We start from the raw sequence: 15,016 nt of genomic DNA, 5'->3' as shown, positions 1-15,016 counted from the left end.
AAGTGCAGTGTAATCCCCTTTGGAAAAAACTCTGTACCCATGAACTACCACATAGGCAGCAATCTATTTAAAACTGAATGTGTGATAAGAGACCTTGGGTCCCAGGTATGACAGTAGTCTCTCCTTTAAGGAGCCATACACTACACCCTCACTCCCCACTGGCCCTTGTTTTCAATTATTAAGGAATTCCCAATATTATTCTAGCATGTCCAAAGGTCAGTTGTCAATCTCCTCTCCGGTCCAGCTGGTGAATCTGGGAATCTTGAGGCAATGTTACAACTGCCTCATGTACACAGACAACCCTCTCCTCCTCCCAACAAATTCCAACCCATGTGAGAGATGCAACCATATAGCCAAACTGGAGGCTAAGCTCTCTCAACTCAGTACTAGCATAACCAGTCAGGAGGAGAAGGAAACCACACTCACTACAATTGCAGTCTCACATAGACCTACCACGACAGCAAACCAAACACATAATCACACAAAAACATACTTGGAGGCTCTAAATAAAGATCTGCCTAAGCAGCAGAGACCTCCAAAGCAGACACCCATGCGACTGCTACCCCAAAACAAAACACGTGCAACACATATCTCACAAAGCCAGTGTACCGAACAGTCACAGCCCTTAAGACTAAACAACACACCTGATACACTTGTAATAGGTGACTCTATCGTCAGGCACACTGACGTCCCGCTCACCAGGCTGAACAAGGAGAGGGTCACGGTGAGCAGCCTGTCGGGCGCTAGGGTCCGCCACATAACACAAACACTCAGGTCACTCCAGGGCAAGTACAAATATGACTCAGTCATTGTCCATGCTGGTGTGAATGACCTGAGACGTACCTCCTTGGACTACATGAAAAGAGACATAAAGGAGCTCTCTGAGCATGTAGCCCAGGCCGGTATGACCCTGACCTTGAGTAGCATCTTACCCTCACCAAGAATGATGCCACAATATAAAGACAAGATGATCAATTTCAACAACTGGCTTAAGTGCTGGTGTCATTCAAAGGGGATCCAATCAGCTTGGGATGATATGCTCGACAATCCACGATGCTTCACTAGGGACGGCTTGCACCTGTCACCCCTGGGCTTTCGGATATTGGCAAAGGCTCTTGCTACCCCCATAGTACCTTTTTTAGGCAAGGCTCAAAAGACAAACCCACCTCCATAGGTATCACAAGGGATAAGAAACTAAGAGTAATGCTACTCAATGCCAGAAGTCTAAACCTCAAGATGCACACACTCGAAACTCTCCTTAGCATGGAGAACATCGATATCTGTGCAGTAACAGAAACCTGGTTCAAGGCTCCCGAGAGCACCCCAGCACTACCAGGTTATACCTCATACCATGCTTTTCGGCCCCAAAATTTGGATCGAACCACAAAAGGACGGGGAGTATCAATATTCATCAAAGATACCCACACCTCCAGGTTGGTGGCAAAGCACGAAGCATCAGAGACTATCCATGTGCAACTAACAGTGGGTAAAACTGCCTTTCAGTTTATAGTCTGCTACAAACCACCCTCCCAAACCCAGGAACCCCACCCGGCCTTCCTGAGAACACTGGAAAATATGAAGGTCTCTCCAAACACCATTATATTGGGCGACTTCAACTACCCAAACATAGACTGGGAGCATTACTCTAGCTCCAACACCCTAGCCCAAAGATTCCTAGAATTTATAAACTCAAATGCTATGGAACAACTTGTTACCACTCCCACAAGAGGGGAAAACATACTGGACCTGATCATCACCAACATGAGGACTCTATGCTCCAGACAAGAAGTGTATCCCTCACTGGTAAGATCAGACCATAAACTAATCTCACTTGATATTCACACCCCGACCCCACCCCCTGCCCAGAAAACCACAGTGAAAAACGTCTCTAAAGCAAATTTCACACTACACAAAACCGAGGTGGAATCCTTCAAAGCCCCCGGGCCTGTGGAAAATATGGCCCAGACCGCAGAATCCTTTATAAATGCATTCTATGAACACCTTCAGGAATGCATGGATCATGCGATCCCAAATAAAACCAAGACCCAATCCTCCAAAGGCAGACGTCCTGTCTGGTGGACCCCAGCCATAAACAAACTATACAATAGAAGGAGGAAGCTACTAAATGATAGAGCAAAATCCCAAAAAGGGAAGGCATCACTGATCAGTATTAGCAAAAAACTACGGGCACTCATAAAATTGTCTAAGGCCAGCTTCAAGAGAAAAATTGCACAGGACACTAAGGATAATCACAAGGCTTTCTTTAGTTATGTTAGGAACCTGGGTGGTAATTCCCAGATATGCTCAGAATTAGTCCAAAATGACAAAATATACACTGAACCCACAGACATTGCCAACATCCTAGCTGACAGGTTCAGCACAAACTTTCCCCCCCCTCCCCACCAAAAGGGCAAATATCTATCCCAGCAGAGTGCTGCCCCCCTGACATCTCAGATGCTCAGGTAAGAGCTGCCCTCTCCAAAGCAAAAAACACAGCATCAATGGGACCAGACGGTGTCCCGGGCTGTGTCCTACATGAACTCCAAGAAGAGCTAAACCCAAACATAAAACTACTGTTCAATCTCAGCCTTACTACAGGATATGTGCCCAAAGAGTGGTGTACAGCAACAGTGGTCCCTCTCCATAAAGGTGGTGCCTCAACGGATCCTGGAAACTATCGCCCCATAAGCCTGACTAGCTTGGTCTGCAAAGCTATGGAAAGGATCATCATGGACCTCATAAATAAAGATATTGGGGACCTACAGACACTGGATCCTACCCAGTTCGGCTTTATTAAGGGCAGATCCTGCCTCTTAAACCTGGTTGCTTTCTTTGAAACAGTCACCAAGGCCATTGACGAGGGGAAGGTGGTCCACACAGCCTACCTGGACCTCGCAAAAGCCTTCGATACAATACCCCACTCGGGCATTATAGATAAGCTCACCAGCTTAAATATAAACCCCTATGTCACTAGATGGATTGCAAACTGGCTCAAGGGCAGAACCCACATGGTTAGAATTGCTGGAGCCATGTCAGACTCCAAACCAGTTACAAGTGGTGTCCCACAAGGCTCAGTCCTGGGACCTCTCTTGTTCGGTATATATTTCTCGGAGGTACAGGCCAACACGGAAGGACTGTGGCTGACCAAGTTCGCAGATGACTGCAAACTGGGCGCCATAATCGACTCTCCAGCCAACACAAGCATCCTCCAAAAGGGCCTCATAGAAACAAACAACTGGTGCCAGAGCCATGGCCTCAAGCTAAATGCCAAAAAGTGTATAGTCATCCCCTTTGGCAAAATCAAAGTGCCCAAAAATTACCACATAGGTGGTAATCCATTAAGTACAGAAGAAGTAATTAGGGACCTGGGGACCCAAGTTGATAGCAATCTCTCATTTGACAACCACGTGGCCAAAGTGGTTAGAAAAACATTTTATATAGCCCACCTAATCATGAAGGGATTCACATCTAGATCAAGGGAGGTCATCGTGCCTCTTTACTCATCCCTCATCAGGCCCATAATTGAGTACAATGCCCCTTTTGGGATGTACCTTACCAGACACCTGCAGCAACTGGAAAGACCCCAAAAGTACCTCACCAAGAGGATCAAAGGGCTCAAACAGATGCCATATGCTGCCCGGTTAAAGAAACTCTCTACTCAGTAGCATACCACCTGTTTAGAGGCGATCTCTGCCTGACGTATAAAGCCATGTCCAACCCAGAATTAATGGACATGCTGCACCTCAGAAAATCCAAATCCCATCGAGCTACACGCTCGAGAGACTTGAACCTCAGCACTGAAATAAATAGGACATGCTGGAGGGACAGATTCATAACCCAGAGGCTCCCTTCACTCTGGAATAAAATCACAGTCCAGGTTAGGCAGAGTCCCTCATTGACTCTATTCAAGAGGAATCTTGATGAGTGGATGGGAGATCGTAGGTTTACCCCGGGTAACACTTCTGTGTCACTGTTAGACAGAGGCACAGTATACTAACCTCGAAAAAGGGCATAGCAAAATAAATTTAAAATGGGTGGCGAAAGCCAAACACATTCTGGCTAGGCTTATAAATGCCCTAGGGCAGATAGCCTAGTATGAACCTATGAACCTATGAACCTAATAGTCACTTCGCCACAGTAGTCAGGAAGTCCTTCTACATGGCACACCTCATCATAAAAAGGTTCTCATCCAGGAAAAAGAAGTCATTGTTCTTCTTTACTCGACACACATTAGACCTATTATAGAGTACAACTCCCCTTTTGGAATGTACCTCACAAGACATCTGCAGCAGCTGGAAAGGCCACAGAAGTACCTCACAAAGAGGATTACTGGCCTCAAACAAATGCCCTACACTGACCGCCTCAAAAAACTCCAACTTTTCTCTGTAGCATATCACCTACTCCGAGGTGATCTCTGCCTAACATATAAAGCTATGTCAAACCCAGAGCTGTTGGACATGCTACACCTAAAGAAATCCCAATCCCTCTGCGCTACATGCTCTAGGGACCTAAACCTTGTCACCACAATAAACAGGACATGCTGGAGGGATAGATTCCTGTCACAGAGACTTCCCATACTCTGGAACAGTCTACTCATCTATGTCAAGCAAAGTTCTTCATTAGCACTCTTCAAGAAAAATCTTGATGAGTGGATGGGAAATAGGAAATACACCTCAGGGATCACTTCTGTGTCTCTGCTCGACAGTGGCACAGGAAAATAACTTTCGTGGGTGGGATAAGCCAGGGAACCTTGTTGGCTAGGCTTACGTAGGCCCTTGGGCTGATAGCCTAGTACCTACCTATGAACCTATGAACCTATGAATGGTGTTGAAGGCCTTTGTGAGGTCTAGGTAGGCAGTGTGTACCACCTTTCCCTCATCTATAGCCTTGGTAACTGTCTTAAAGAAGTACATCAGGTTTAGGAGGCATGATTTGCCCTTAACAAAGCCGAACTGGGCAGGGTTGTGTTTGAAGGTTCCCAATGTCTCTGTTAATGAGTTCCATGATGATGTGCTCCATAGCCTTGCAGACCAAGCTAGTCAGGCTTATAAGGTGGTAGTTCCCAGGGTCTGTTGTGGCTCCACCTTTGTGGAGAGGAATAACTGTTGCTGTGCACCACTCTATGGGTACGTAGCCTGTGGAGAGGCTGAGTTTGAACAGTGTGTTTAGGTGAGGGTTTAGTTCATCTTTGAGCTCATGTAGGATGCAGCCTGGGACACCGTCCAGCCCCATTGATACTGTATTTTTGGCTTTGGAGAGGGCTGTTTTAACCTGAGTGTCTGTGATTTCAGGGACTCTACATTCTTCTGGTATGGTTATGGGCCCTTTTGGGGGTGAGAGGGGGGTAACGTTTGCACTGAACCTGTCTGCCAGGATGTTGGCAATATCGGTCAATTCAATGTATTTTGTGCCATTCTGCACTAACTATGAGCAGATCTGAGCATTGCCACTTAGATTCTTGACATAGCTAAAGAAAGCCTTGTGGTTATCTTTGGAGTCCTTGACAATTTTTCTTTCTAAGCTTGCCTTGGATGATTTTATGAGGGATCATAGTTTCTTGCTGATACTGATCAGGGATGTCTTCCCTTCTTGGGATTTTACTATTTTCTGAACTAGTTTCCTCCTTCTGTTGTATAGCTTGTTTATAGCAGGAGTCCACCAGACTGGCTTCCTTTTCTTGGAGGAGTGAGTCTTGGATTTGCTTGGGATGGTACGATCCAAGCATTCTTGTAGGTGCCTGTAGAATGCATTAGTAAAGGATTTTGCAGCTTGGACAGCATTATCCTTCAGCATGGCGGCTTTGAAACTTTCCACCTCAGTCTTAAGTAATGTGGAGTTTGCTTTTGAAAAGTTTTTGATAGTGGTTTCCTTGTCCGGGGGTGGGGGAGGAATGTGGATATCCAAGGTGATTTGTTTACGGTCAGGGATTCACCTCTGGTGTGGAACACTGGTCACCCATGTTGGTGATGACCAGGTCCAATATGTTGTCACCTCTGGTGGGAGTGTTGACCAGTTGAACCAGGGCATTTGAGTTTATAAATTCTAGGAAATGTTGGGCAAAGGGAGTTAGTACTTGAGTAGTTATCCCAGTTAACGTTTGGGTAATTGAAATTACCCAATATTAGGGTGTTTGATAGGACTTTTATGTTTCCCAGTGTTTCCAGAAACATGGAATGGGGGTCCTGGGACATGGTGGGTGATCTGTAGAAAGCTACAATTTGAATTGCAGTTTTGCCTGTTGTTAGTTGCACGTGGATGATCACTGAAGCACCATGCTGTGCTACTAACCTGGAGGTATGGGTATCCTTGATGAATATGGATACACCCTCACCTTTTGTATTTCAGTTTGGGTTCTGTGACCAAATGTATGGTATGAGTTGTAGCCTGGTAGTGTTGGGGTGCTCCCTGGAGCCTTAAAACAGGTTTCTGTTACTGCACATATATCAATTTTCTCCATACTGTGGAGTGCCTCGAGTACATGCATTTTGAGGATTAGACTTCTGGCATTGAGTAGCATTTGTATATGTATATAGCATATATGTTTTATTTGCCCAACAGTACTTACATTTAGTGAAAGGTGATTCAGTGAAATGAGTTTTCATTGATTTGAGCTTTCAGCAAATTTTTGAGGGTGAATTGAAATTTAGTGAAATTAGTTTTAGTGAATTAAAGTAGACCCATACATATATATAAAATATGTATATATACACACATATACATATATACATATATTTATTTAATTTTGTTGACAGACAAAGTTCAACTGAGCAGAAGGCTCTTTTCAATGGAAGCCCTTGGAAAAAAGCAGTAGCAAATTATACTGAATGCTTTACATATATGTCTGGAACAACAACATGAATTTGTTATCTTAAAAGAGCTTTGAGTTTCAAGAGACATTTAATAGAGCAGGTCTCATTGAGACCTGGGGGAACATATGCATTAGTTTTGAGCTGCCAAAGCAGCTCTTGTTCCTCAAGTAACAAATTCCAAGGTCCTCCTCTAGGATCTTTATTGATCTTTTGTACTACCATGAATGAAAATTTATGATTATTGTTATCTATAATATGTTTGGCAAGAGCATTAGTAATATTTTTCTTAGAAATAGCATACAGATGTTCATAAATGCGCTGTTTAAGTTGACGTTCCGTCTTACCAAAATAGAAAGCATGACATAGTTGGCACATCGCTAAGTAAACCACCCCTTCAGTTTGGCAATTATATTTATCATTAATAAAATATTTGACCCCTCTAATATAAAATGTGGAACCTGTTTGAATATGTCTGCAATAATTGCAATGTCCACATTTAAACATACCTCTATTGGGTTTGTATTGTTTAAGAGGGTGTTCTAGTAATGCCTTAAGTGAAGGTGTTCTCTTAAAGACTACTAAAGGTTTCATACCTAGGATGTCACTACATTGGGAATCTTGTAAAATTAATTCCCAATTGATATTTAAAATGTTCCTGAACTCTAACATAAGATCATTATATTGTGTTAATAAACTCGATCTATAATTAATAGAGCTGGAAGAGTCCGCCTTATAGTTAGTATTAGGCAACACATTCTCTATATCAGAAACCTGTGTATTCATATGATTATTCATTAATAAAGGGGCCAATGTACCGTTTCTTCTCTTGTGTTCGACTTCTTTCATTAAATTATTGAACATTTTACAAGGATAGTCTCTATTTAAAAACATTTGTTTAAGAAACCAACACTCCTTTTCAAATAAATGATCTTCTGAACACATTCGTGAAGCACGGACTAGTTGTCCTTTAACAATGCCACGTTTTTGAAAATAAGGGTGGTAACTGGAAAAGTGTAAAAAGGAATTACTATACAAAGTTTTCCTAAAAATGCTGGTAACAAAATATTACTAATGCTCTTGCCAAACATATTATAGATAACAATAATCATAAATTTTCATTCATGGTAGTACAAAAGATCAATAAAGATCCTAGAGGAGGACCTTGGAATTTGTTACTTGAGGAACAAGAGCTGCTTTGGCAGCTCAAAACTAATGCATATGTTCCCCCAGGTCTCAATGAGACCTGCTCTATTAAATGTCTCTTGAAACTCAAAGCTCTTTTAAGATAACAAATTCATGTTGTTGTTCCAGACATTAATATCATTTATTTAGCATATATATAAATTGTGTAGCTTTCCATCGATTAATAATAACACATCGTATAATTCTTACATATATTATATAAGGATTTAGGTGTTGGTTTTGTCTTTTATATAAGTTCATATGAAGTATTTTTAAAAAAAAAAATGTCTTTCAATAATTGTTTTACAATAAGGTTTAATTGAGTTTTTAATGGTTGTTTACACTAATTGATTAATTGTTTAATTAATGTTGTAAAGTATATAAACTCAGTGTTCTATGCTTGTAAAATTGTCTGAAGAAGTGCGGGGATTGTTCGCATAAAAGAGCTAACCAGTAAAAGCATTTGATTCAGCTCTCCATTTGGTCTGCAGTTGGTACCTTTTTCTTGTTTTTCTTGGTTTGGTTTACTTGTTTCGTGGCTTTACATATATGGGTGCACTTCCATTTGTTGATGAGTTTAGGATGACCTCTGTTTTGCTGACACACTTTGCATGGTCTAAGGCTAATCACATTAGCATCATTGAGATTTAATGGAATCGATTTGTATCAGTTGATCCATTTATCACTCTCTCTCTCTCTCTCGCTATATATATATATATATATATATATATATATATATATATATATATATATGTGTGTGTGTGTGTGTGTGTGTGTGTGTGTGTGTGTGTATGTGTGTCTCTGTATGTGTGTGTGTTTATGCATGTATGCATATAGACAGAAAGTGAAAGAGATGATGATATGGCATTACAAGGTGACAGAAGGAACTTCAACAAATTATAGAGGAATGGAATGCAGGACCAAAGGCACATGGGATGAAATTATGTACAGACAAAACCATTGTTATGGCAGCAAAATGGGTAAATCAGTTGAAGCTAAAAATTGAGAAGGAAGGAAGGAAACATAGTTGAATCAGTTAACAGCTTCAGGTTTTTGAGAGGTTTGGTTGAGGAAAAGGGAAGTCTGAATGAGGTGGCCAAAGTCAAAATCAGAGGGGCTGCAGCCAACATGCACAAGGTATCAGACAGATAAGTGCCAAAGGAGCTGAAAACTAAGACGTGCTTCTGTATGATGCAGTAACCTGGGCAGGGAGAGAAGAGCAGTTATGGAAGCTTGTGGTGATGATGGAAGTGATGTGCCTGAGACAGGTGGGAAGAAGTACTCTGCGAGACAGGCAAAAGAATAATGACATTAGTGCAGATGCCAAAATAGCTCCAAATGTAGAGAACGTCAAAGAGAATGTATTACAGTTGCTCAACAATTTGGTGAAGAAGTTTTAGGAGAGACAGTAAGAGGCATGTAGATTTTTATTGCACTTTGATTATTGCTTTAGTCTTACACAGCAGCTGTTTTATAGAGGAAATCAAAGACATAGACTGAGATTCTTAGACAACTTATTTCTGAGGAGTTGGCTGCACAAAGTGGATCTAAGCCAACATATCATAGTGTTGTAGTAATATCACTAATAAGCCACTTCATGCATACATTTGTGATGCATTATGTGCTATATATATATATATATATATATATATATATATATCTATATATATATATATATATATATATATATATATATATATATTACCGTTTTTCCTTTGAATGTATGTAATTCCACTGAATGTATGATGAACCATACTACTGTATCTCATCTCCAAAATTATGTAACTTTTCTCATTGTTTTGTAACCCTTATCATACTACTGTTGTGCATGGAGCTTTTCTCCCCAGGCCTCCACTGAAAATGGACACTTCTTGGCCCAGTGGACTTCCCCGGTAATCAAACTGAAATAAATAAATATATATATATATATATATATATATATGTGTGTGTGTGTGTGTGTGTGTGTGTGTGTGTGTGTGTGTGTGTGTGTGTGTGTGTGTGTATTTTAATCCCAGTTATAATAAATATTGTTAATTATTACATAAATTTAGCTAATTATGATGAATGAACTAGAGATAATTGGAAACAACAATAAGAGATAATTTCAAATACAAATAATGGATACTGTACAGAATCAAAAAATCCACAGGGATACAACATAAGCAAGTCATTACTCTAATACTGTCTTTAGCATGCCCTTGTAACTGACAGACATATAGGCATTCACCAGGGCAATCAGGAAGAACAAATTCAGTTTCATGGAATATAAATGGGAAGGCCATATTCAGTGAGAATAAACCTGAGTGTAACTTGGTATTGTATGGTATGAGCAGAAGCAATGAATGGTTGGCCCCCTCCTAGACTTCAGACATCCAACTTAATGTATGAGGTAAGTCGATTGCATCCTAAGTCAATATGGACTGACAAATAAATCAACTGAAGAAACTTAAACTTGCATCCCAGCGGCAAGTAAGTAACTTTGTCATAGTGGCCTAGGTGTGTATGTATAGGTTCATAGGTTTATACTAGGCTATCTGCCCTAAGGCATTTATAAGCCTAGCCCAAAGTTTTGTGGCTTACCCCACCCCTTATGTGAAAAAATACTGTGCCCATTAGTTTGTTCTGCCTCTGTCCAGCAGTGACAGAGAGATGATTCCCGGGGTAAACCTATGATCTCTCATCCACAGGTCAAGATTTCTCTTGAACAGAGCCAGCGAGGTGCTCTGCCTCACATGGACCGGGATTTTATTCCACAGCATAGGGAGTCTCTGAGTGATAAATCTATCCCTCCAGCACATCCTATTTATATCTGTGCTAAGGTTTAAGTCGCTTGCTCTAGTGGTTTTGGTGGATTTGGATTTTTTGAGGTGGAGGATGTCCATTAATTCCGGGTTGGACATGGCCTTGTATGTCAGGCACATGTCACCTCTGAGCAGATGGTATGCGACTGAATAGAGCTGGAGTTTCTTCAATCTGGCAGCATGTGACAGATTTTGGAGTCCCTTTATCCTTTTGGTGAGGAACTTTTGGGGTCTCTCCAATTGCTGCAGATGTCGGGTGAGATACATCCCGAATGGGGCATTGTACTCGATCATTGGTCTGATAAGTGAAGAGTACAGGGGAACAATGACCTCACTAGATCTGGATGTGAATCCCTTTATGATCAGGTGGGCAATGTAGAAGGTCTTTCTAACCACTTTAGCAACGTGAGTGTCAAAAGAAAGGCCACTGTCAACCTGGGTCCCCAGGTCCCTGATAACCTCTTCTGTGCTTAGTGGATTGCCACCTATATGGTAGCTTGGGGTTACCTTGTTTTTCCCGAAGGGTATGACTATACATTTTTTGGCGTTTAACTTCAGGCCATGGCTCTGGCATCAGCTATCTGTTTCCGTGAGTCCCTTCTGAAGGATATCCGTGTCCGATGCACTTTCCACTATGGCGCCCAGTTTGCAGTTGTCTGCAAACTTTGTCAGGCAAAGTCCTGCCATGTTGGCCTGTACTACTGAGAAGTAGATGCCGAACAATAGGGGGCCAAGGACCGAGCCCTGTGGGACACCACTTGTGACCGGCTTGGAGTCTGACATAGCGCCAGCAACTCTAACCCTGTGGGTTCTGTCCTTAAGCCACTTTGCAATCCATCTTGTGACATATGGGTTTACATTTAAGCTGGTAAGTTTTTCTACAATACCCGAGTGGGGTATTGTGTCGAAAGCCTTTGCAAGGTCAAGGTAGGCTGTATGGACTGCCTTTCCCTCATCAATGGCCTTGGTGACTGTTTCGAAGAAGTCGACCAAGTTCAAAAGGCATGATCTGCCCTTGTCGAAGCCAAACTGGGTCATGTCCAATGTCTGCAAGTCCCCTATATCTTTGTTTATGAGCTCCATTATGATCCTCTCCATAGCTTTGCAGACTAGACTTGTTAAGCTTATGGCGCGGTAATTACCAGGGTCCATAGAGGCACCGCCTTTGTGGAGTGGGACCACAGTTGCCGTACGCCACTCCTTGGGCAGGTATCCTATGGTATGGCTGAGATTAAACAGCTGCCTTATGTGCGGGTTTAATTCTTCATTTAGCTCATGTAGCACACAGCCGGGGACACCATCTGGTCCCACTGATGCTGTGTTTTTAGCTTTAGAGAGAGCAGCTTTCACCTGCACATTTGAGATGTCTGGGAGGCTACACTCTGCTGGGATAGTTATCTCTCCTTTAGGGGGGAGAGGGGGGTGAAGTTTGCACTGAACCTGTCTGCCAGTATGTTGGCAATGTCTGTGGGTTCAGTGATTTTTGTATCATTTTGGACTAATTCTGAACATATCTGGGAGTTTCCACCCAGGTTCCTAACATAGCTGAAAAAGGCCTTATGATTGTCCTTTGAATCCATGGCAATTTTTCTCTCAAAATTGGCCTTAGTTGATTTTATGAGTGCTCGTATTTCTTTACTAATAATGATCAGGGGTGACTTCCCTTTTATGGATTTTGTTCTATCATGTAATAGCTTTCTCCTCTTATTGTAAAGTTTGTTAATGGCTGGGGTCCACCAGACTGGACGTTTGCCCTTTGTGGAAAGAGTCTTGGTTTTATTTGGGATTGCCTGATCCATGCAGTCCTGGAGGTGTTCATAGAAGGCATTTGTAAGGGCTTCCGCAGCTTGGGTTGTGGTTTCCACTGGCTCAGGGGCCTTGAAGGATACCACACCAGTCTTGAGTAGTGTGAAGTTTGCTTTAGAGAAGTTCTTCACTGTGGTCTTTTTTGTTTGGGGTGGGGGCGGGATGTGGATTTCCAGTGAGATTAGTTTATGATCAGATCTCACCAATGAGGGATATACTTCCGGTGTGGAGCATTTTGTCCCCATGTTTGTGATAATGAGATCTAGTATATTTTCTCTTGTCATGGGAACAGTGACTGTTCCATGGCATTTGAATTTATGAACTCCAGGAACCGTTGGGCTAGAAAGTTAGGGCTTGAGTAATGTTCCCAATCTATATTCGGGTAGTTGAAGTCACCCAATATGATGGTGTTTGGAGATACATTTATACCCTCCAGTGTCTTCAGGAAGGCTGTGTGGGGTTCCTGAGTTTGAGAGGGTGGCCTGTAGCATGCTACAATTTGTAGAGCAGTTTTGCCTATGGTTAGTTGCACCTGGATGGTTTCCGAAGCTTTGTGCATTGCCACCAACCTGGAGGTGTGGGTATCCTTTATGAATATGGATACACCCCCTCCTTTTGTGGTGTGGTCTGGGTTTTGGGGCTGGAACGCATGATATGAGGTAAAACCTAATAGTGCCGGGGTGCTCTCAGGAGCCTTGAACCAGGTTTCAGTTACAGCACAGACATCGATGTTCTCCATACTGAGAAGGGCCTCGAGTGCGTGCATTTTGAGATTTAGACTTCTGGCATTGAGCAGCATTACCCTCAGTTTCTTCCCATTTTTGTTTTCTAGGGTGGTAGGTTTAGAATTTGAGCCTTGCCTAAAAAAGGCACTATGGGGGTGGCAAGAGCCTTAGCCAATATCCGGAATCCCAGGCGTGACAGGTGCAAGCCGTCCCTTGCGAAGCAGCGTGGCTTGCCAAGCATGTCATCCCAGGCAGACAGACACTGGATCCCCTTTGAATGACACCAGACATTAAGCCAATTGTTAAAGCTGATCATCTTGTCTCTATATTGTGGCATCATTCTTGGTGAAGGAAGGATACTGCTCAGGGTCAGGGTCATACCTGCCTGGGCTACATAATCAGAGAGCTCCTCTATGTCTCTTTTCATGTAGTCCAGGGAGGTACGTCTCAGGTCGTTCACACCAGCATGGACAATGACTGTGTCATATTTTTACTTGCTGTGGAGTGACCCGAGTGCTTGTGTTATGTGGCGGATTCTAGCGCCCGATAGGCAGCTTACTGTGACCCTCTCCTTGTTCAGCCTGGTGAGTGGGACGTCAGTGTGTCTGACTATGGAGTCACCTATGACAAGTATGTTTGGTGTTGTATTTGGCCTTAAGGGCTGTGACTGCTTTGCACACTGATTTTGTGGTTTATGTGTTGCTTGTGGGGTGTCTTGAGGTAGCAGTTGTTTGGGTGTCTGCTTTGGAAGCCTCTGCTGTTAAGGTAAATTTTTACTCAGAGCGTCCGAGTATGTCTTTGTGTGTTTATGTGTTTGATTCAGTGGAGTGGTAGCATTATGTGAGGCTGGTTTTGTGGTGTGTGTAGTTGCCTTCTCCTCCTGTCTGGTCTTGCCAGTCCTGAGTTGAGAGAGCTCAACCTCCAGTTTGGCTAAATAGCTGCAACTCTCGCAAGTATTTGTGTTATGTGGGAGGAGGAGAGGGTTGTCTGTGTACATGAGGCAGTTATAACATTGCCTCAAGATTCCCAGATTCACCAGCTGGACCGGAGAGGAGATTGACAACTGACCTTTGGACATGCTAGAATAATATTGGGAATTCCTTAATAATTGGAAACAAGGGCCACACACACACACACATATATATATATATATATATATATATATATATATATATATATATATATATATATATATATATATATATATATATATATATATATATATATATATATATATATATATATATATATACATATATATATATATATATATACATATATATATATATATATATATATATATATATATATATATTTTTTTTTTTTTTTATATATGTGTGTGTGTGTGTGTCTGTGTGTGTGTGTGTGTGTGTGTGTGTATATAAAATGGTCCGGCTAATTTAACTGACTGTAGATAATGCCATCAGCTTTCCTGCCTAATTAATTTAGACAACAGGAAAGACACACATTATTGTCTGATCTCAGAGTTGGTATATTTAATTAGGAGGGGATTTTGGGGGGTACAGCTCAGTGTAATACATTTAATCAAGCCTGACTTTGTTGATTTCTAATGCAGTTGTGTTCTCAGTATTTTATGTTTTGGGAGGCATGTGTGTTAGTGTGCTATGCTGAGTTTTAGATGTTGTGCTTGTTAAATGTATGACTGCAATATGCCTCTTTTATTGGGTTTATA

This window comes from Protopterus annectens, chromosome 5.part0 (genome assembly GCF_019279795.1).
Source record: "Protopterus annectens isolate FY-2018-M chromosome 5.part0, PAN1.0, whole genome shotgun sequence".
NCBI classification, from domain to species: Eukaryota; Metazoa; Chordata; order Ceratodontiformes; family Protopteridae; genus Protopterus; species Protopterus annectens.
The sequence above is the reverse complement of the archived record's forward strand: the minus strand, read 5'-3'. Positions refer to the sequence as shown.